The sequence below is a fragment of the Pseudophryne corroboree genome, chromosome 8, assembly GCF_028390025.1.
Source record: "Pseudophryne corroboree isolate aPseCor3 chromosome 8, aPseCor3.hap2, whole genome shotgun sequence".
Classification (NCBI taxonomy): domain Eukaryota; kingdom Metazoa; phylum Chordata; class Amphibia; order Anura; family Myobatrachidae; genus Pseudophryne; species Pseudophryne corroboree.
In genome coordinates, this window is record NC_086451.1 from 214,830,104 (window position 1) to 214,853,394 (window position 23,291).

At 48.5% G+C, this 23,291-nt stretch overlaps 1 protein-coding gene across 3 annotated transcripts in view; it reads right to left on the bottom strand.

The window, feature by feature from the left end:
• OPHN1 (oligophrenin 1) overlaps positions 1 to 23,291 on the bottom strand; it is a 584,093-nt gene that overhangs the window by 343,769 nt on the left and 217,033 nt on the right. The gene's annotated exons all lie outside the window — the stretch shown is intronic.

Genomic DNA, 23,291 nt, shown 5'->3' on the forward strand with positions numbered 1-23,291 from the left:
AATAACCCTTTAGTTAGGCAATAACTATATACAAGTATTGCAGACAATCCGCACTTGGGATGGGCGCCCAGCATCCACTACGGACTACGAGAAATAGATTTACCGGTGAGTAAAATCTTATTTTCTCTGACGTCCTAGTGGATGCTGGGAACTCCGTAAGGACCATGGGGATTATACCAAAGCTCCCAAACGGGCGGGAGAGTGCGGATGACTCTGCAGCACCGAATGAGAGAACTCAAGGTCCTCCTCAGCCAGGGTATCAAATTTGTAGAATTTAGCAAACGTGTTTGCCCCTGATCAAGTTGCAGCTCGGCAAAGTTGTAAAGCCGAGACCCCTCGGGCAGCCGCCCAAGATGAGCCCACTTTCCTCGTGGAATGGGCTGTTACTGATTTAGGATGCGGCAATCCAGCCGCAGAATGCTCCAGCTGAATTGTGCTACAAATTCAGCGAGCAATAGTCTGCTTAGAAGCAGGAGCACCTATTTTGTTGGGTGCCTACAGGATAAAAAACGAGTCAGTTTTCCTGACTCCAGCCGTCCTGGAAATATAAAATTTTAAGGCCCTGACTACGTCCAGTAACTTGGAATCTTCCAAGTCCCTAGTAGCCGCAGGCACTACAATAGGTTGGTTCAAGTGAAAAGCTGATACCACCTTAGGGAGAAACTGGGGACGAGTCCTCAATTCTGCCCTATCCATATGGAAAATCAGATAAGGGCTTTTACATGACAAAGCCGCCAATTCTGACACACGCCTGGCCGAAGCCAAGGCCAATAACATGACCACTTTCCACGTGAGATATTTCAAATCCACAGTTTTAAGTGGCTCAAACCAATGTGATTTTAAGAAACTCAACACCACGTTGAGATCCCAAGGTGCCACAGAAGGCACAAAAAAGGGGCTGAATATGTAGCACTCCCTTTACAAATGTCTGAACTCCAGGCAGTGAAGCCAGTTCTTTCTGGAAGAAAATCGACAGAGCCGAAATCTGGACCTTAATGGAACCCAAATTTAGGCCCATAGTCACTCCTGACTGTAGAAAGTGCAGAAAACGACCCAGCTGAAATTCCTCTGTTGGGGCCTTCCTGGCCTCACACCACGCAACATATTTTCGCCAAATACGGTGATAATGGTTTGCAGTTACTTCTTTCCTGGCTTTTATCAGCGTAGGAATGACTTCCTCCGGAATGCCCTTTTGCTTTAGGATCCGGAATTCAACCGCCATGCCGTCCAACGCAGCCGCGGTAAGTCTTGGAACAGACAGGGCCCCTGCTGTAGCAGATCCTGTCTGAGCGGTAGAGGCCATGGGTCCTCTGATATTATTTCTTGAAGTTCTGGGTACCAAGCTCTTCTTGGCCCCTCCGGAACCACGAGTATCGTTCTTACTCCTCGTTTTCTTATTATTCTCAGTACCTTGGTATGAGAGGCAGAGGAGGGAATACATAAACCGACTGGTACACCCACGGTGTCACTAGACCGTCCACAGCTATTGCCTGAGGGTCCCTTGACCTGGCGCAATATCTAGTTTTTTGTTTAGGCGGGACGCCATCATGTCCACCTGTGGCCTTTCCCAACGGTTTACCAACAGTTGGAAGACTTCTGGATGAAGTCCCCACTCTCCCGGGTGTCGGTCGTGTCTGCTGAGGAAGTCTGCTTCCCAGTTGTCCACTCCCGGAATGAACACTGCTGACAGTGCTAAGACGTGATTTTCCGCCCATCGGAGAATCCTTGTGGCTTCTGCCATCGCCATCCTGCTTCTTGTGCCGCCCTGTCTGTTTACATGGGCGACTGCCGTGATGTTGTCTGATTGGATCAGTACCGGCTGGTTTTGAAGCAGAGGCCTTGCCAGACTTAGGGCATTGTAAATGGCCCTCAGTTCCAGAATATTTATGTGTAGGGACGACTCCTGACTTGACCAAAGTCCTTGGAAATTTCTTCCCTGTGTGACTGCCCCCCAGCCTCGAAGGCTGGCATCCGTGGTTACCAGGACCCAGTCCTGTATGCCGAATCTGCGGCCCTCTTGAAGATGAGCACTCTGCAGCCACCACAGTAGAGATACCCTGGTCCTTGGAGACAGGGTTATCAGCCGATGCATCTGAAGATGCGATTCCGACCACTTGTCCAAGAGGTCCCACTGAAAGGTTCTTGCATGGAACCTGCCGAATGGAATTTTGCTTCGTAAGAAGCTACCATTTTTCCCAGGACTCGTGTGCAGTGATGCACCGATACCGGTTTGGTTTCAGGAGGTCTCTGACTAGAGATGACAGCTCCTTGGCTTTCTCCTGCGGGAGAAACACTTTTTTCTGTTCTGTGTCCAGAACCATCCCCAGGAACAGCAGGCGTGTGGTAGGAACCAGCTGTGACTTTGGAATGTATAGAATCCATCCGTGCTGTTGTAGCACTTCCCGAGATAGTGCTACTCCGACCAACAACTGCTCCATGGACCTCGCCTTTATAAGGAGATCGTCCAAGTACGGGATAATTAAAAACTCCCTTTTTTCGAAGGAGTATCATAATTTCTGCCATTACCTTGGTAAAGACCCTCGGTGCCGTGGACAGTCCAAACGGCAGTGTTTGGAATTGGTAATGGCAATCCTGTACCACAAATCTGAGGTACACCTGGTGAGGATGATAAATGGGGACTTGCAGGTAAGCATCCTTGATGTCCAGGGATACCATGTAATCCCCCTCCTCCAGGCTTGCAATAACCGCCCTGAGCGATTCCATCTTGAACTTGAATTTTTTTATGTATGTGTTCAAGGACTTCAAATTTAAAATGGGTCTCACCGAACCGTCCGGTTTCGGTACCACAAACAGTGTGGAATAGTAACCCCGTCCTTGTTGAAGTAGGGGCACCTTGACTATCACCTGCTGGGAATACAGCTTGTGAATTGCCTCTAGCACAGCCTCCCTGCCTGAGGGAGTTGTCGGCAAGGCAGATTTGAGGAAACGGCGGGGGGGAGACGCCTCGAATTCCAGCTTGTACCCCTGAGATACTACTTGAAGGATCCAGGGATCCACCTGTTAGCGAGCCCACTGATCGCTGAAATTTTTGAGGCGGCCCCCCACCGTACCTGGCTACGCCTGTGGTGCCCCCGCGTCATGCGGTGGACTCAGAGGAAGCGGGGGAAGAATTTTGATTCTGGGAACTGGCTGACTGGTGCAGCTTTTTCCCTCTTCCCTCGTCTCTGTGCAGAAAGAAAGCGCCTTTGACCCGCTTGCTTTTCTGAAGCCGAAAGGACTGTACCTGATAATACAGTGCTTTCTTAGGCTGTGAGGAAACCTGAGGTAAAAAATTTTCTTCCCAGCTGTTGCTGTGGATACGAGGTCCCAGAGACCATCCCCAAACAATTCCTCACCCTTATAAGGCTCTATGTGCCTTTTAAAGTCAGCATCACCTGTCCAGTGTCGGGTCTCTAATACCCTCCTGACAGAATGGACATTGCATTAATTCTGGATGCCAGCCGGCAAAATATCCCTCTGTGCATCCCTCATATATAAGACGACGTCTTATGTTCGCAAAATAGTATCCCTGTTTGACAGGGTTACAGACCACGCTGCAGCAGCACTATCTGCAGGTCTCAGTCTAGTACCTGAGTGTGTAAATACAGACTTCAGGATAGCCTCCTGCTTTTTATCAGCAGGTACCTTCAAAGTGGCCGTATCCTAAGACGGCAGTGCCACCTTTTTTGACAAACGTGTGAGCGCCTTATCCACCCTAGGGGATATCTCCCAGCGTAACTTATCCTCTGGCGGGAAAAGGTACGCCATCAGTAACTTTTTAGAAATTATCAGTTTCTTATCGGGGGAACCCACGCTTTTTCACACTTCATTCACTCATTGGATGGGGGAACAAAACACTGCCTGCTTTTTCTCCCCAAACATAAAACCCTTTTTTAGTGGTACTTGGGTTAATGTCAGAAATGTGTAACACATTTTTTATTGCCGGGATCATGTAACGGATGTTCCTAGTGGATTGTGTATATGTCTCAACCTCGTCGACACTAGAGTCAGACTCCGTGTCGACATCTGTGTCTGCTATCTGAGGGAGCGGGCGTTTTTGAGCCCCTGATGGCCTTTGAGACACCTGGGCAGGCGCGGGCTGAGAAGCCGGCTGTCCCATAGCTGTTACGTCATCCAGCCTTTTATGTAAGGAGTTGATACTGTCGGTTAATACCTTCCACCTATCCATCCACTCTGGTGTCGGCCCACAGGGGGCGACATCCCATTTATCGGCATCTGCTCCGCCTCCACATAAGCCTCCTCATCAAACATGGCGAACACAGCCGTACCGACACACCTCACACACACAGGGAATGCTCTGACTGAGGACAGGACCCCACACAGCCCTTTGGGGAGACAGAGAGAGAGTATGCCAGCACACACCAGAGCGCTATATAATGTAGGGATAAACACTATCACTGAGTGAATTTTTCCCAATAGCTGCTTGTATAAACAATATTGCGCCTAAATTTAGTGCCCCCCCCTCTCTTTTTAACCCTTTGATCCTGAAAACTACAGGGGAGAGCCTGGGGAGCTGTCTTCCAGCTACACTGTGAAGAGAAAATGGCGCCAGTGTGCCGAGGGAGATAGCTCCGCCCCTTTTTCGCGGACTTTTCTCCCGCTTTTTTATGGATTCTGGCAGGGGTAATTATCACATATATAGCCTCTGGGGCTATATATTGTGATTATTTTGCCAGCCAAGGTGTTTTTATTGCTGCTCAGGGCGCCCCCCCCCCCCAACGCCCTGCACCCTCAGTGACCGGAGTGTGAAGTGTGTATGAGGAGCAATGGCGCACAGCTGCAGTGCTGTGCGCTACCTTGGTGAAGACTGAAGTCTTCTGCCGCCGATTTTCCGGACCATCTTCATGCTTCTGGCTCTGTAAGGGGGACGGCGGCGCGGCTCCGGGAACGAACACCAAGGACGGGTCCTGCGGTCGATCCCTCTGTAGCTAATGGTGTCCAGTAGCCTAAGAAGCCCAAGCTAGCTGCAAGCAGGTAGGTTCGCTTCTTCTCCCCTTAGTCCCTCGTTGCAGTGAGCCTGTTGCCAGCAGGTCTCACTGTAAAATAAAAAACCTAACATATACTTTCTTTCTAGGAGCTCAGGAGAGCCCCTAGTGTGCATCCAGCTCGGCCGGGCACAGAAATCTAACTGAGGTCTGGAGGAGGGGCATAGAGGGAGGAGCCAGTGCACACCAGATAGTACCTAATCTTTTTTTTTTAGAGTGCCCAGTCTCCTGCGGAGCCCGTCTATTCCCCATGGTCCTTACGGAGTTCCCAGCATCCACTAGGACGTCACAGAAAAGGGCATGAATATTAAATGCAGAACACGCCCGGTGTGCATTTAATATTCGTGCCCATTTAGGTCTGTGGGCAGGACCACCAAACAGGCAGCGGCTTTAAAAAATGACTACATCCCAAGCCTCCGAAAACAAGCTCTGCAGAAAGATCCACAAAACAGAAAAATAAAAAATAGCAGCTGCTTGGTGATAGTAACAGATATTGTCACAAATGTAATAGGGAGGAGAGAATTAGCACTCTATAGTACTGTTTCAAGGGGAAAAAAAATCCATTGACTGGAAAACCAACTCTCAATGCAGACAAGTTAATATCATCTATAGCCTCAGGGGTGCATTAACAAAGGATGGGGTGCGGAGGTCTCCTCTCCTCCAGTCAGCGGTCCCACCACCCTGTCTGTGGATGGCGCCATCTTTCCAGTGATATTAGGGAAAAGCGCTTTCGCAGGAGAGAGCAAGGGTCTCTGGAACTGCCCAAGAACCTTTGCTTTCACCGCGTTGAAACAACTTTCTGAAGAGATCACTGGGAAGATGGCACCGCCGGAACTTCATAGAATGGGTGGCGCTTACCTGCACCACTGCACGAGGAAGGTAAGCTGCTCTGAGTGGCAATGCCATCTATAGACCACATTGTGCAAATTCAGGAAAGTGACATATTCTACAACTTGGTACATATGGGAAATGGAGTTTAGAATACATTTAGCCGTTATTACATCCCACCCATAGGGCGGTATTCAATTGTTTTGCATTCCGGTCTAAAGTGATGAGATCATGGCCATGATGTATTTTTCACGCTGATCGCGGCCATAAACATTTGCAGCTAAACCCAACCAAAGTGCTGGCACGATCACGAAAAGTGCAGTTTGGCCGCCCAAACAGGTCACTTTTTGCGCAATTCAGCGCGCCTCTCCCAGGGTGTGCCAGCTGAAATGCAGACGCCGGCAGCCATAACGCCCAATAAACATTTAAATTCCGCCACAGACTTTTACATGTCTGTATTCTTCTATTAATAACTTACTTACAATAAATATAAGAGAAACAACACACTACCAGCATATTAGTATAGGTACAATGGTTGCAGAGAATTTTATCATTTTATCAAAAGACAGTCAATATTTAATATAGATCATAGGATATTGGAGACTTAGGGGCAGATGTACTAAGCCTTAGAGAGTAATAAAGTGAGAGAGATAAACTGCCAACCAATCACCACCTAAGTGTAATTTTTCAACCCAGCCTGTAACATGGCAGTTAGGAGACGATATTCTCTCTCTACTTTATCACCCTCCAATACGTATTACATATGCCCCTTAATTCTGACACATCACTTTACTTTTCTGTTGACCATATTAATCACATAATCTATTACAAAAATAGGGATCACTTGAATCCATATTCATTAAAGATTCCTAAAGTCAGAAAGATATGCAGGAAATATAATCACTACTTAGGGCTATTACACACGCTCCGTTTTTCCCCGGATGGCAAAAAGCCGAACAAACTTTGTCCAGCTTTTTGCCATCCGGGAGGGTCTTTCACACACAATGGCTTTGAGCCGTGTGTAATGCTGTGCGCATGCGCAGCAGCAGCGGCGGCTAAAAAAAACGTGTGTGAAAGCTCCCCTTCACACACACGGTTCACTGCCTACAAAGACGGCATGGCCCCGGCCCGGCAGCCGGACCTTCCAGTGGATATTTTCGGCTGCAACCCGGCAGCCATGCCGGGGCCGTGTCGTGTGAAAGGACACATTGCTCTGAATGTGTCTCAGCAGCACGGCCGCGTCAAAAAGCCGTCCGGGATTTTGCCGGGCGGCGGGATCCGGTGCGTGTGTTACAGCCCTATGTCAGAGGTGCCCAAACTGTGTGCCGTGGCTCCCTGGGGTGCCTCGGGACACTTGCAGGGGTGCCCTGGGTTGGTGGTCCAGGACCAATTCAAATTATTCATAGTTAATATAATAGGCAAAACCAGCGCTGGTGGCAAAAAATATAAAATATGTGGCCAAACAGAAGCAAACCTTGTCCCTCACCACACAACTGACCCTTAGGATGACATATAAACGCGATCTATTTAATGTAATATTTCTTTCTAAATTTCTCAATAAGAAATTTTTGACCTAGGGGGTGCCGTGAAAAAAATTCTGATATTCTAGGGCTCCGTGATTCAAAAAAGTTTGGAAACCACTGCCCTATGTGTTCATTCTGTTACCCTGCACCGCTCTAAACCGATGCAGTTCCTCTTTACTGCCTGGGGTGTCGCTCTCTGCTCTGGTGCTTAAAGCACACTGTGGACTGTATCTTAACACAGACCAGCGTGTGCTAGAAGCACCAGAGAAGATAAAGACACCCCAAAACGGGTTGTGACAGGTTCAGGGTGCTAGAATAAACACTACTTCTCTCAAGGCATTATCCAATTTACTGCGGCTAATTACCTCCCCCGGGGCTATCAAATTACTCCCAATGCCAGCACTTACTGTATCTGGGATTTTGTTTCGCCTGATCCGCAATAAGCATGCATCTTGTTCCTGATCGCGGCAGCAAAAACAGATAGGTCTGCGACTTTGAGGACCCCATGTGTTTTGGCCCGAAAATTGAACATTTTTGGGATGTAAAAAAACAGGGGCTAATTGGATAGCAGCAGGACAGGGCGCCACGGTGTTAGGGGATCTGGTCTGACGGTCGACAATGTTTAGGTCGACCACTATAGGTTGAAAGTCACTATGTCGACAGGGTTTGAAGGTCGACAGGGTTTCTAGGTCGACAGGTCAAAAGGTCGACGTGTGTTTTTCTAAAAAAAAAAATAATCTTTTTTTTTTAACTTTTTCATACTTAACGATCCACGTGGAATACAATTAGAATGGTAATCTGTGCTGAGCGAAGCAAGCCATGCGAGGGGACACGGTGCACTAATTGGGGTTCTCGGCCACTCTACGAAGAAAACGACACCAAAAAAACAACAACTCATGTCAACCTTTTTACCTGTCGACCTAGCACATGTCGACCTAGAAACCCTGTCGACCTTCAAACCCTGTCGACCTATAGTGGTCGACCTAAACATTGTCGACCTAGACACTGTCGATTTGATGATCCACATCCGGTGTTAGACCCAATCTGAAAGACAGCAATGCACTTCATAAATGTAGAAATGGTTATAATGTAGACTATTCATGAACATAGGGATGGTTACTTGTGGAACTAACATAGCAGTAACAGATGGGAGGCACTCGATATGATGGCTGCCGGGATCCCGGCACCGGTATGCTGAGCGCCGGGATCCCGACAGCCAGCATATCGAGTGCCTCCCATCTGTTACTGCTATATTAGTAGCATGTTGTTATTTTAATAGCAGTAGTGTGTTAATAGTTGCTGGTATACTGGCAACTATTTTCCCTCTTGGGGTGTCCACGACACCCCTGGAGGGAGAATAAATAGAGTGACCTTGTCCGCACCGAGGCGAGTGCAGCAAACCCGCAAGGGGCTCTTTTGCGCTCGCCCTGCTGCCGGCATTCCGGCTGTCAGGATCTCGACAACCGGCCAATTATAGTAAACCCGTAACAGATTAGCTCTGATACCCAGCATCAATTCAGCTAGTTACTGATTACTGATTTGCCTCATTCTAGACAGCGATCTAACAGACATGAGATGATCATAATCTGTCATCTGGGATATTAAGGAAATGGTCACACTACATGAAAAATATATCCATCTACTGGAAAATAGTCTATGTAAACACAGGGAATCTTGCATCCTCTACAGAACAAATGGTAACACTGACCCGACTGAGCAGCTACAGTGTTAAGTGTTATAAAAGTGATAAAATGAAATGGAAAAAAAACAAAAAATTCTACTGTGTTGCACATTTTTACTTATTATTTATTGTTGAAACAGTGATACATGTCTGCGGAGTATTATAAGCATACCCTTTGCCCTAAAATGAGAACAGAGCCCACTCATTGTACTGTGGGCTGCCTCTACCAGAGATGCAGATAGTCTGAGCACTGCGTGTGATCTGTTCTAAAACACAACACAATGTCATTCTAGCTGTCGGCTATATTAATAGAGAGCCTGATTCGGATTTGTACATAAACCCAATGGTTTACATACAAATTCAATGGTCGGGGAACTGCACATGCGCTGGACCCGTTCTGCACACGTGCAAAGTCCTGCATGATCACTCGTAGTCCCACCTTAGCTGCAAATGACATTTGGGGGGCAGTGACCGGAACCATTCTACAAAACAGGGGTGTTACCCACGTTTTGAAGGTGTGCTGAGCCCAAGGTCTGCGTCGTCAGATGAAGGCTTCCTGGACACAGCTGAGCAATTCCAACGGCCAGTCTGAGCAAGCTTCGGCTTCAGCAGATGGCACAGAGCTGTGCCCATTACGCTGGTGGTCCCATGCTGTGTCTTTAGACACAGCACTCAGATCACAAAGTCTAGCAGGTGCCGTATTTTTCCTACAGCTGCCTCCTGCAGCATTAGAATATCAGTTGTGTGGTATCACACAGCCACTTCCCTGCAGCTGTGTAATACCTTACATATCAGAATCAGGTCCACAGTGTGAATTTTACATAGGACATGGATTTTATGAAAAATAGGTAGTGCTCTGAGCAGAGGCGTAACTAGGGTAGGGCGAGTGGGGCACGTGCCCTGGGCGCCTTGGCAGGCCCAGCAGAGGGGGGCGCCGCCGCCGGCCAGGGCATCATGCCCCACTCGCCCCCGTCACGCCGCAATGTGAGGGGAGGAGAGCGCAGCGTCTCTCCCTCCCCTCACCGCAGCTGCCAGCACCTGAGCACCAGCAGCGCTGCGTGTGTCCGGTCGCCGGCGGCGTTAGCCAATCAGAGCTTGCGGACCGGCTCCTGATTGGCTGCCGGTCCGCGAGCTTCAATTGGCTAGCGAACCGGCGCCACATAGCCGCCGCCGGAGACCTGGAGCGGTGAGGGGCAGGAGAGGCGTTGCGCTCTCCTCCCCTCACATATCAGAGCCACAAGGAAGCGGTGATTGACCGGGGGGGGGGGGGTAAGCACAGTGGGGCATGTAACTGGCACAGTGGGGCATGTATCTGGCACAGTGGGGCATGTATCTGGCACAGTGGGGCAATGTAACTGGCACTGTGGGGCATGTATCTGGCACTGTGGGGCATGTATCTGGCACTGTGGGGCATGTATCTGGCACTGCATTGTAACTGGCACTGTGGGGCATGTATCTGGCACTGCATTGTAACTGGCACTGTGGGGCATTGTAACTGGCACTGTGGGGCATGTATCTGGCACTGTGGGGCATTGTAACTGGCACTGTGGGGCATTGTAACTGGCACTGTGGGGCATGTATCTGGCACTGTGGGGCATGCAACTGGCACTGTGGGGCAATGTAACTGGCACTGTGGGGCAATGTAATTGGCACTGTGGGGCATGTATCTGGCACTGTGGGGAATTTTCAGTGGCCACACCCCTTCACGCGCACTTACTCCCTTTGGTGTGTTTTTTTTTTTTTTTTTGGGGGGGGGGGGGGCGGGCGCCACTCTTCATCTTGCCCTGGGCTCCGAAAACCCTAGTTACGCCTCTGGCTCTGGGACTGTGGACAAAAAATCCCTCGCTGCTCAAAGTCAAAAACCCTGCACCCAATTGAATAGTGAAAATTTTGCACTTGCAGGTTTTTGCTATTCTCGTACCTACAGTAATTGAATATGCCCCATAACCTGTCCAAAAACTAGCTTTCTAATTAGAATGCAAGAAGTCCGGTAGAAAGTACTGCAGTTAGTACTAATAGAATCGCAATATACCTGCACTGACTAGATCACTGGTAACTGCTGTAGCAGTAACTCATCTCTACAGAGTATTTCTGAGGACTGTAATACTCTGTAATACTTGGAAACATAGTGCACTCATAGAATGAAGGGCTGTTTCCACCCTAATCACTGACATTTGGATAACCACACATGAAAGGCTATGAGATAATATATAATACACAATATAATCTAACCAGTTGGCTACATTACCGGACTATGAAAAAATGTTCTTGAAATAATATGAGTAATGAGGTGCATTGCATATCACACAACCAAAGTCTGAATTATGGTGCTTATCTCAACTGTAATCTGTAGCCAGGGCTATAATTCATTAACTGAGACTGTGCAATGGATTGGAACACTCTCTCGATTATTGGTGCATGAACCCTATAGTGGGGGATATATAGCGATATCACACGTATTTCATCACCAAACATTAATAGGCGGATATAAATCACTGAGCAGATATAACCTATTGAGTGCCAGATGTCTGACATAGAGATCAGTTCTTTAGCAGCTTAACTGTTGTAACTAGTACTCATTCATTCAAAGAGTACTGTACATCCAACAATGAGGGACTTCTAGCAGCTCTAACAGTAATCGTATAGATTGGGTGAGGAACCTGCGGCCCTCCAGCTGTTGTTGAACTACAGATCCCAGCATACCCTGTTATCAGGGCTGTAAGTCATACTTGCCTACCTGACCCTCTCCATGAGGGAGAAAATGCTCTGTTCCTGGACTTTCCTGGTAATGTATGATTGCCATCACCTGTGGTGAGCTAGTTAATTGATAAGAAAGGTGTTTCACCCTAGGTGATGGCAATCATACATTACCAGGAAAGTCCAGGAACAGAGCATTTTCTCCCTCATGGAGAGGGTCAGGTAGGCAAGTGTGCTGTAAGTAAGGCAGTGCGGCTGGTGCCATCGAAAAAGGACGCAGGGGCCCTGGGGGCGGAACCACTCGCTGCTGCTGTAATCTCTAGTTGCCAGGTGCCCGCTGCATACCCTCCAACATGACCCGCCCCACTAGGTACAAAATGCTCTGTTTCTGGACTTCCCTCTTAATTTATTATTGCCATCACCTGTGAAGAAACAGCTTTCTTATCATTTAACTAGTTCAACACAGGTTATGGAAATCATAAATGAAGACGGAAGTCCAGAAACAGAGCATTTTGTACCTAGTGCGGCGGGTCATGTTGGACGGTCTGCCGCTGTGATGTATGTTTTACTAGCATGGGAGGCTAGGCCCGCCCCAGCCCACCTCATCAGATCCCAGCAGCGGCGACCTGTAGCATTTCCTCTGCTGCTCACATCTGCTGCAGTGGGTGTGCTGTTTGCAGTGCGGGGTAGGATAAGCAGTAGTGGCCAGCGAGAGGCACAGAGATCAGGTGACTGGGGAATGCAAGAAAGTTCCCGGAGGCTGTTGTCAGTACGGGGTGAGGTGGAGGATGCCTCTCCGCAGACAGCAGTGCGGTCACTGCTCCACTCAGTGCCAGATTAAGGGCCACATGGACCTGGAGCTGAAATTTACAAAGTGCCTAATTGTGTGCGGCAACAGGGGATGTGGCCTTCCTTCAATTACCTCAACTGTCCTCTCCTCTTCACCTATATCAACAGCATAATGTGAAAGTCAACAAACAAAAGGAAACCACTGTGTATAGCAGTGGCGCTTAAACACATAATGCCCATGGTATCAGTGCCGCTTATACACATAATGCCCACGGTAGCAATACTCTTATACAAATAATAATGCCCACGGTAGCAGTGCCGCTTATACACATAATAATGCCCACGGTAGCGGTGCCACTTATACCCATAGCAATGCCCACAGAATCAATGCCCCTTATACACATAATAATGCCCACAAGGTATCAGTGCCGCTTATACACATAATACTGCCCACAGTATCAATGCCTCTTATACACATAATAATGCCCACAAGGTATCAGTGCTGCTTATACACATAATAATACCCATGGTATCAGTGCCTCTCATACACAATGCCCATGGTTGTAGTGCCGCTTATATACATAATAATGCCCACAGTAGCAGTGCCGCTTGTACACATAATGCCCACGGAATCAGTGCCACTTATACACATAATGCCCATGGTAGCAGTGCTCTTATACACATAATAATGCCCACAGTAGCAGTGCCGCTTATATACATAATAATGCCCACGGTATCAGTGCCGCTTATACACATAATAATGCCCATGGTATCAGTGCTTCTCATACACATAATGCCACGGTATCCGTGCCTCTTATACAAATAATGCCCACGGTAGCAGTGCCGCTTATACACATAACAATGCCCACAGTAGCAGTGCAGCTTAAACCCACAGCAATGCCCACTGTATCAGTGCCACTTATACACATATAATATCACCTCTCAGTGCGCCACCAACTCTACTCCTTGTGGTCTCAATCCTGCCGCAGTCCAGCGCCATTGGAAGGGGACCGCCCCATCTATTAATGCAGGAGCCATGGCTCACAGAGAGGAGACAGCACTGCCTGTACAGGTAGTCCCATTGCCAGCAGAGGAACACGTATAGCGCCCACATACAACTGACGGACCGCAGTTCCACCCCACTTTAAGCCCTGCCTACCACCACATATACACACACAGTACACACTACAAACACAAACAGTACACACACCCATCACCACATACACACACACACACAGTACTTACTACTAACACATACAGTACACACACACCACATATACACACACATGTACAGTACACATCACCCACCACCACCACTGAATATATACACAAAAACAGTACACCAACACACACCACATACACACACAGTACACACTACACAGACATACAGTACACACATACACTCACCAATGCTGCATAAACACACACACACATACAGTACACCCACTCCCGTTGAATATACACACACAGTACACCACCACATATACACACAGTACACACTACACAGACATACAGTACCCACATACACCCACCACTGCTGTATACACACACAGTACACACACCCACCACCACATACACAGTACACACACATACTGTACACCCACCACCACTAAATATACACACACAATACACAAACACATACCACCACATATACACGCAGTACACACTACACAAACCTCAACATAAACACACACAGTACACACACCACCACCACATATACACCACCACAGTGACAGAAATTTAAATATAACTGTGCTGAGTGTGATATTTAAGCAGCTCACTGATGCATAGCACAAAATACAATAATATATAATGAGCGCTATGTGTAAATAAATTTTTATTTTATTTTATACATATATATATATATATATATATATATATATATATATATGGAGTGCAAAAGAGAGCCCACTGGTGTTAATTGTAAGAAGTAATTAATGTATGGTAAATCACCATGTGAGATGTGAAACAAAATAAAAATGTTTGATAGAACGACTTATCTCCATAAACATCTTCAGTTCTGATGACACTTTGAAACAAATAGATTTAAAAAAAGCGAAAAGAACATAGTGTGTACTGTAATAACCAAACTCTCCTAATTAGGAACCCTGCTGGTCCCAGAAAACATATAAGAGCATAGTTATATAAAAGTAAACATATTTAATATACAGTCCTGAAGCCAATGTACGTAGCAAACGTACATGATAAAAATAAGATTTTAAACCTACCGGTAAATCTTTTTCTCGTAGTCCGTAGAGGATGCTGGACTTCCGTAAGGACCAAGGGGATAGACGGGCTCCGCAGGAGACATGGACACTTTAAGAAAGACTTTGGATCTGGGTGTGCACTGGCTCCTCCCTCTATGCCCCTCCTCCAGACCTCAGTTAGAGAAACTGTGCCCAGAGGAGACGGACAGTACGAGGAAAGGATTTTTGTTAATCTAAGGGCAAAATTCATACCAGCCACACCAATCACACCGTATAACTTGTGATATACTAACCAGTTAACAGTATGAAAACAACATAGCATCAGTCCAAGACGGATGAAAACTATAACATAACCCTTATGTAAGCAAAACTATATACAAGTCTTGCAGAAGAAGTCCGCACTTGGGACGGGCGCCCAGCATCCTCTACGGACTACGAGAAAAAGATTTACCGGTAGGTTTAAAATCTTATTTCTCTGACGTCCTAGTGGATGCTGGGAACTCCGTAAGGACCATGGGGAATAGCGGCTCCGCAGGAGACTGGGCACAAAAAGAAAGCTTTAGGACTACCTGGTGTGCACTGGCTCCTCCCCCCATGACCCTCCTCCAAGCCTCAGTTAGATTTTTGTGCCCGACCGAGCAGGGTGCAATCTAGGGGGCTCTCCTGAGCTTCTTAGAAAAAAGTTAGTTTTAGGTTTTTTATTTTCAGTGAGACCTGCTGGCAACAGGCTCACTGCATCGAGGGACTAAGGGGAGAAGAAGCGAACCTGCCTGCTTGCAGCCAGCTTGGGCTTCTTAGGCTACTGGACACCATTAGCTCCAGAGGGATCGAACCCAGGCCCAGCCTCGGAGTCCGGTCCCAGAGCCGCGCCGCCGGCCCCCTTACAGAGCCAGAAGCAAGAAGAGGTCCGGAAAATCGGCGGCAGAAGACATCAGTCTTCATCAAGGTAGCGCACAGCACTGCAGCTGTGCGCCATTGCTCCTCATGCACACCTCACACTGCGGTCACTGATGGGTGCAGGGCACTGGGGGGGGGCGCCCTGAGCAGCAATATTAACACCTTGGCTGGCAAAAATACATCACATATAACCCCCAGGGCTATATGGATGTACATTAACCCCTGCCAGAATCCATAAAAATGCGGGAGAAAAGTCCGCGAAAAAGGGGCGGAGCTATCTCCTTCAGCACACTGGCGCCATTTTTCCCTCACAGCTCCGTTGGAGGGAAGCTCCCTGCGGGGTCGACACCAGTGTGGTTGAACTTATGGAAGGATTACGTGAAAGTGTCAACTCCTTACATAAAAGGTCGACGACACAGAACAGCCGGCTACTCAGCTTGTGCCTGTTCCAGCGTCTCAAATGTCATGGGGGGCTCTAAAAACGCCCGCTACCTCAGATAGCAGACACAGATGTCGACACGGATACAGACTCCAGTGTCGACGACGATGAGACTAGTGTACCCTCCAAATAGGTCCACCCGTTACATGATTGAGGCAATGGAAAATGTATTACACATTTATGATTATACCCCAGGTACCACATAAAAGGGTATTGTGTTTGGTGAGAGAAAACTATTAGTAGTTTTTCCTGCATCTGAGAAATTAAATGAGGTGTGTGAGGAAGCGTGGTCTTACCCCGGTAAGAAATTGATCATTTCTAAACGGTTATTGGCAGCGTACCCTTTCCCGCCAGAGGATAGGTCACGTGGTGAAACACCCCATAGGGTAGATACAGCGTTTACACGCTTATCAAAAAAGGTGGCACTACCGTCTCCGGATACGGCCGCCCTGAAGGAACCTGCTGATAGAAAGCAGGAGGTTACCCTATAAGATATAGTCACACACTAGGGCAGTGATTTTCAACCTTTTTTTTTCTCGCGGCACACCAAACAATATTTTAAAATTGCCAAGGCACACCATCAGTTCCCCACAGAAAAAAATAAAAAAACACACATTGGCCCTCATAGCAAAAAAAAAAAAAATCCATACATACATTGGCCTACACAGAAAAAACAATCACATTGCTCCCCACATAAATCCTATTGCTCTCTACATAAATCCTATTGCTCCCCACATAAATCCTATTGCTCCCTACATAAATCATATTGCTCCCTACATGAATTATTCACATTGTTCCCCCCATAAATCCATAAATCCTTATTCTCCCCACATAAATCCATAAATCCTTATTCTCCCCACATAAATCCTATTGTTCCCCACAGGAGAAAAAAAATAACAAATATTAGCCCCTACCGGTCAGCTGTCCTCCTCCCTGTCCCTCAGTGGCGGGGATTGTTCATAGTGGAGTGCTGCGAATACTGATCAGTGGGCGGTCGGGCAGGTGTGGATGTGGGTGGGCAAGGAAAGCTGTGTAGGCAGGCAGGAACTGGAAGATGTGTGTGCAGGTGGGTGGGCTGGCTGGGTGGTGAGACGCGGTGGCCGTGACCTATGATATCACACCGCCGCGTCTTCAAGGCATACGTCACGGCTGGAGCACGACTGATCCTCTAAGAAGAGCCCTGGCCAACAGTTCATTCTGAAGGCGCAGGAAGCTGCTCTAGCTCCGCGGCACACCTTGCAACTGGCCGCGGCACACTAGTGTGCCACGGCACACTGGTTGAAAAAGCCTGCACTAGGGCATTATATTGCGACCAGCCGTTGCTTCGGCATGGATGTGCGGTGCTCCCGCTGCGTGGTCAGATTCCCTGTCGGAAAATAACTATGGATAGGGACAATATTTTGCTGACAATAGAGCATATAAAAGACGTGGTCTTATACATGCGTGATGCACAGAGGGATATTGGCCGGCTGGCATCACAAATAAGCGCTAGGTCCGTTGCCGCCAGACGGGGGCTATGGACTCGGCAATGGTCAGGCGATGCCGACTCGAATCGGCACATGGAAGTTTGCCCTATAAGGGGGTAAAACTGTTTGGGGATGGTTTTTTCAGACCTCGTTTCCACAGCTACTGCTGGGAAATCGACTTTTTTGCCACAGGATACCCCACAACAAAAGAAAGCACCGTATCATCAAGTACAGTCCTTTCGGCCCCAGAAAAGCAAGAAGGGCTAGAGGCTCATCCTTTTTGCCGAGAGGCAAAGGTAGGGGAAAAAGCTGCAGCACACAGCTAGTTCCCAAGAGCAGAAGTCCTCCCTGCGTCCGGTGAGCCCACAGCATGACGTTGGGGCTGCTCAGGCGGACCCGGGTACGGTGGGGGCCCGTCTCAGAAATTTCAGCGCCCAGTGGGCTCTCTCACATGGATCCCGGGGTCCATCAAGTAGTATCTCAGGGGTACAGGCTGGAGTTTGAGACGTTCATCCCCCCGCCGTTTCCTAAAATCTGCCTTACCGGCACCTCCCTCTGCCAGGGAGGCGGTGTTGATGGCTATTCAACACTATAATCACAACAAGTGATTGTCAAGGTGCCCCTCCTTCAGCAAGGAAGGGGTTACTATTCCAAAATGGTTGTGGTACCGAAACAGAACGGTTCGGTGAGACCCATCTTAAAATTAAAATACTTGAATTTTTATATCAGAAGATTCACGTTCAAGATGGAATCGCTCATTACGAGCCTGGACGAGGGGGATTACAGGGTCTTCCTGGACATCAAGGATGCGTACCTGCATGTCCCCATTTACCCTCCTCACCAGGAGTACCTCAGAGGTGTGGTACAGGTCTGTCACTATCAGTTCCAGCCGCTGCCGTTGGAGTTGTCCATGGCACCGAAGGTCTTTACCAAGGTAATGACCGAAATGATGATACTCCTTCGCAAGAAGGAAGTTTTTATTATACCGTACTTGGATGATCTCCTGATAAAGGCGAGGTCCAAAGAACAGTTGGTAGTGGGGGTAGCACTCTCTCGGGAAGTGCTACAACAGCACGGCTGGATTCTCAATATTCCAAAGTCACAGCTGGTCCCGACGACACGTCTTCTGTTCCTGGGAATGATTCTGGATACAGACCAGAAAAGAGTGTTTCTTCCAGTGGAAAAAAACCGAGGAGTTGTCATCTCTAGTCAGAGACATCCTAACCAGGACAGGTGTCGGTACATCAATGCACACGAGTCCTGGGAAAAATGGTAGCTTCGTACGAAGCATAATTCCATTCGGAAGGTCCACGCAAGGACGTTCCAGTGGGACCTGTGGGACAAATGGTCCGGGTCCCATCTACAGATACAACAGCGGATAACCCTGTCGGCAAGAAACAGGGTGTCGCTGCTGTGGTGGCTGCAGAGGGCTCATCTACTAGAGGGCCGCAGATTCGGAATACAGGACTGGGTCCTGGTGACCACGGATGCCAGCCTTCGGGGCTGGGGTGCAGTCACACAGGGAAGAAATTTCCAAGGAAATTTCGCTTCACATAAATATTCTGGAGCTAAGGGCCATTTACAATGCCCTAAGTCAAGCAAGGCCCCTGCTTCAGAACTAGCCGGTACTGATCCAATCAGAATCACGGCGGTCGCCCAGATAAACAGACAGGGCGGCACAAGAAGCAGGATGGCGATGGCAGATGCCACAAGGATTCTCCGATGACTACATCCAGAAGTTTTCCAATGGCGGGTAAACCGTTGGGTATGTCCACGGGTGGACATGATGGCGTCCCGCCTCAACAAAAAGTTGAAAAGATATTGCGCCAGGTCAAGGGACCCTCAGGCGATCGCTGTGGACGCTCTAGTGACACCGTGGGTGTAACAGTCGGTTTATGTGTTTCCTCCTCTGCCTCTCATTCTCAAGGTACTGAGAATCATGTGAAAGCGAGGAGTGGAAACTATACTCGTGGTTCCGGATTGGCCACGAAGAGCTTGGTATCCGGAACGTTAAGAGTTGCTTGCAGAGGACCCTTGGCCTCTGCCGCTCAGACAAGACCTGCTGCAGCAGGGATCCTGTCTGTTCCAAGACTTACCGTGGCTACGTTCGACGGCATGGCGGTTGAACACCGGATCCTAATGGGCATTCTGGAGGAAGTCATCCCTACCCGGCTCAAAGCCAGGAAGGATGTCACCAAAAAACGTTATCACCGCATTGGGCGAAAATATGTTGCGTGGTGTGAGGCCAAGAAGGCCCGACGGAGGAATTTCAGCTGGGTCGATTCCTGCATTTCCTGCAAACAGGAGTGTCTATGGGCCTCAAATTTGGGATCCATTAAGGTTCAGATTTCGGCCCTGTCGATTTTCTTCCAGAAAGAACTGGCTTCAGTTCCTGAAGTTCAGACGTTTGTCAAAGGAGTGCTGCATATACAGCCTCCTTTTTGTGCCTCCAGTGGCACCTTGGGATCTCAATGTAGTTTTGGGGTTCCTAAAATCACATTGGTTTGAACCACTTAAATCTGTGGATTTAAAATATCTCACGTGGAAAGTGGTCATGCTGTTAGCCCTGGCTCCGGCCAGGCGCGTGTCAAAATTGGCGGCTTTATCCTGTAAAAGCCCTTATCTGATTTTCCATTCGGACAGGGCGGAATTGAGGACTCGTCCTCAGTTTCTCCCTAAGGTGGTTTCAGCGTTTCACCTGAACCGACCTATTGTGGTGCCTGCGGCTACTAGGGACTTGGAGGACTCCAAGTTGCTGGACGTTGTCAGGGCCCTGAAAATATATATTTCCAGGACGGCTAGAGTCAGAAAATCTGACTCGCTGTTTATCCTGTACGCACCCAACAAGCTGGGTGCTCCTGCTTCTAAGCAGACTATTGCTCGCTGGATTTGTAGTACAATTCAGCTTGCGCATTCTGTGGCAGGCCTGCCACAGCCAAAATCTGTAAAAGCCCACTCCACAAGGAAGGTGGGCTCATCCTGGGCGGCTGCCCGAGGTGTCTCGGCTTTACAACTTGCCGAGCTGCTACTTGGTCAGGGTCAAATACCTTTGTAAAATACTACAAATTTGACACTCTGGCTGAGGAGGACCTTGAGTTTTCTCATTCGGTGCTGCAGAGTCATCAGCACTCTCCCGCCCGTTTGGGAGCTTTGGTATAATCCCCATGGTCCTTACGGAGTTCCCAGCATCCACTAGGACGTCAGAGAAAATAAGAATTTACTTACCGATAATTCTATTTCTCGTAGTCCGTAGTGGATGCTGGGCGCCCATCCCGAGTGCGGATTGTCTGCAATACTTGTACATAGTTATTGTTAACTAATCGGGTTCTTGTTGTGAGCCATCTATTCAGAGGCTCCTCTGTTATCATGCTGTTAACTGGGTTTTGTATCACAAGTTGTACGGTGTGATTGGTGTGGCTGGTATGAGTCTTACCCGGGATTCAAAAATCCTTCCTTATTGTGTACGCTCGTCCGGGCACAGTATCCTAACTGAGGCTTGGAGGAGGGTCATGGGGGGAGGAGCCAGTGCACACCAGGTAGTCCTAAAGCTTTCTTTTTGTGCCCAGTCTCCTGCGGAGCCGCTATTCCCCATGGTCCTTACGGAGTGCCCAGCATCCACTACGGACTACGAGAAATAGAATTATCGGTAAGTAAATTCTTATTTTTTTCTAACATCCTAGAGGATGCTGGGACTCCGTAAGGACCATGGGGATTATACCACAGATCCCAAACGTTCGGGAGAGTGCGGATGACTCTGCAGCACCGATTGAGCAAACAGGAGGTCCTCCTCAGCCAGGGTATCAAACTTATAGAACTTTGCAAAGGTGTTTGACCCCGACCAAGTAGCAGCTCGGCACAGCTGTAGTGCCGAGACCCCTCGGGCAGCCGCCCAAGACGAGCCCACCTTCCTAGTGGAATGGGCCTTAACCGATTTTGGTAACGGCAATCCTGCCGTAGAATGCGCCTGCTGAATCGTGTTACAGATTCAGCGAGCAATAGTCTGCTTTGAAGCAGGGCCGCTGACCTTGTTGGCTGCATACAGGACAAACAGTGCTTCTGTTTTCCTGATCCTAGCCGTTCTCGCCACGTAAATTTTCAAAGCCCTGACCACATCAAGGGATTCGGAATCCTCCAAGTCACGTATATCCACAGGCACGACAATAGGTTGGTTCATATAAAAGGATGAGACCACCTTAGGTAGGAATTGAGGACGGGTCCGCAATTCCGCTCTATCCATATGGAAAACCAGATAGGGGCTTTTATGTGATAAAGCCGCTAATTCCGAAACTCGCCTAGCCGAAGCCAAGGCTAACATGACCACCTTCCAAGTGAGATATTTCAACTCCACTGTTCTAAGTGGTTCAAACCAATGTGACTTAAGGAAACTTAACACCACGTTAAGGTCCCAAGGCGCCACCTGAGGTACAAAAGGAGGCTGAATATGCAGTGCTCCCTTCACAAAAGTCTGTACTTCAGGTAGAGAGGCCAATTCCTTTTGAAAGAAAATGGATAAGGCCAAAATCTGAACTTTAATGGAGCCTAATTTTAGGCCCAAATTCACTCCAGTTTGTAGGAAGTGAAGAAAACGGCCTAGATGGAATACTTCCGTAGGAGCATTCCTGGCCTCACACCAAGAAACATATTTTCGCCATATTCGGTGATAATGCTTAGATGTCACGTCCTACCTAGCCCTTATTAGCGTAGGAATGACCTCATCCGGAATACCCTTTTCCGCTAGGATCCGGCGTTCAACCTCCATGCCGTCAAACGCAGCCGCGGTAAGTCTTGGAACAGACAGGGACCCTGTTGCAACAGGTCCTGTCTTAGAGGAAGAGGCCACGGATCTTCTGTGAGCATTTCCTGCAGATCCGGATACCAGGTCCTTCGTGGCCATTCCGGAACAATGAGTATTGTTCTCACTCCTTTTTCTTATTATTCGCAACACCTTGGGTATGAGAGGAAGAGGAGGAAATACATAGACCGACTGAAACACCCACGGTCTCACTAGGGCGTCCACAGCTACCGCCTGAGGATCTCTTGACCTGGCGCAATACCTTTGTAGATTTTTGTTGAGACAGGACGCCATCATGTCTATTTGGGGCAGTCCCCACCGACTTGCAATCTGTGCGAAGACTTCCTGATGAAGTCCCCACTCTCCCGGATGCAGGTCGTGTCTGCTGAGGAAGTCTGCTTCCCAGTTGTCCACTCCCGGAATGAACACTGCTGACAGTGCGCTTACATGATTCTCCGCCCAGCGAAGAATTCTGGTGGCTTCCGCCATCGCCACTCTGCTCCTTGTGCCGCCCTAGCGGTTTACATGAGCTACTGCGGTGACGTTGTCTGACTGGATCAGAACTGGTCGGTCGCGAAGTAAGGTCTCCACTGACGTAGGGCGTTGTATATGGCCCTTAGTTCCAGGATGTTGATGTGAAGACAAAGTCTCTTGACTTGACCAAAGGCCTTGGAAATTTCTTCCCTGTGTGACTGCTGTGTGAATGCCGAACCTGCGGCCCTCTAGAAGCTGAGCACTCTGCAGCCACCACAGGAGAGATACCCTGGCCCTGGGGGACAGGGTGATCCGCTGATGCATTTGCAGATGTGACCCGGACCATTTGTCCAATAGGTCCCATTGGAAAGTCATTGCCTGGAACCTGCCAAAGGGAATGGCTTCGTACGTCGCCACCATTTTTCCCAGGACTTGAGTGCAATGATGTACTGACACTTGTTTTGGCTTCAACAGGTTCTTGACTAGAGTCAT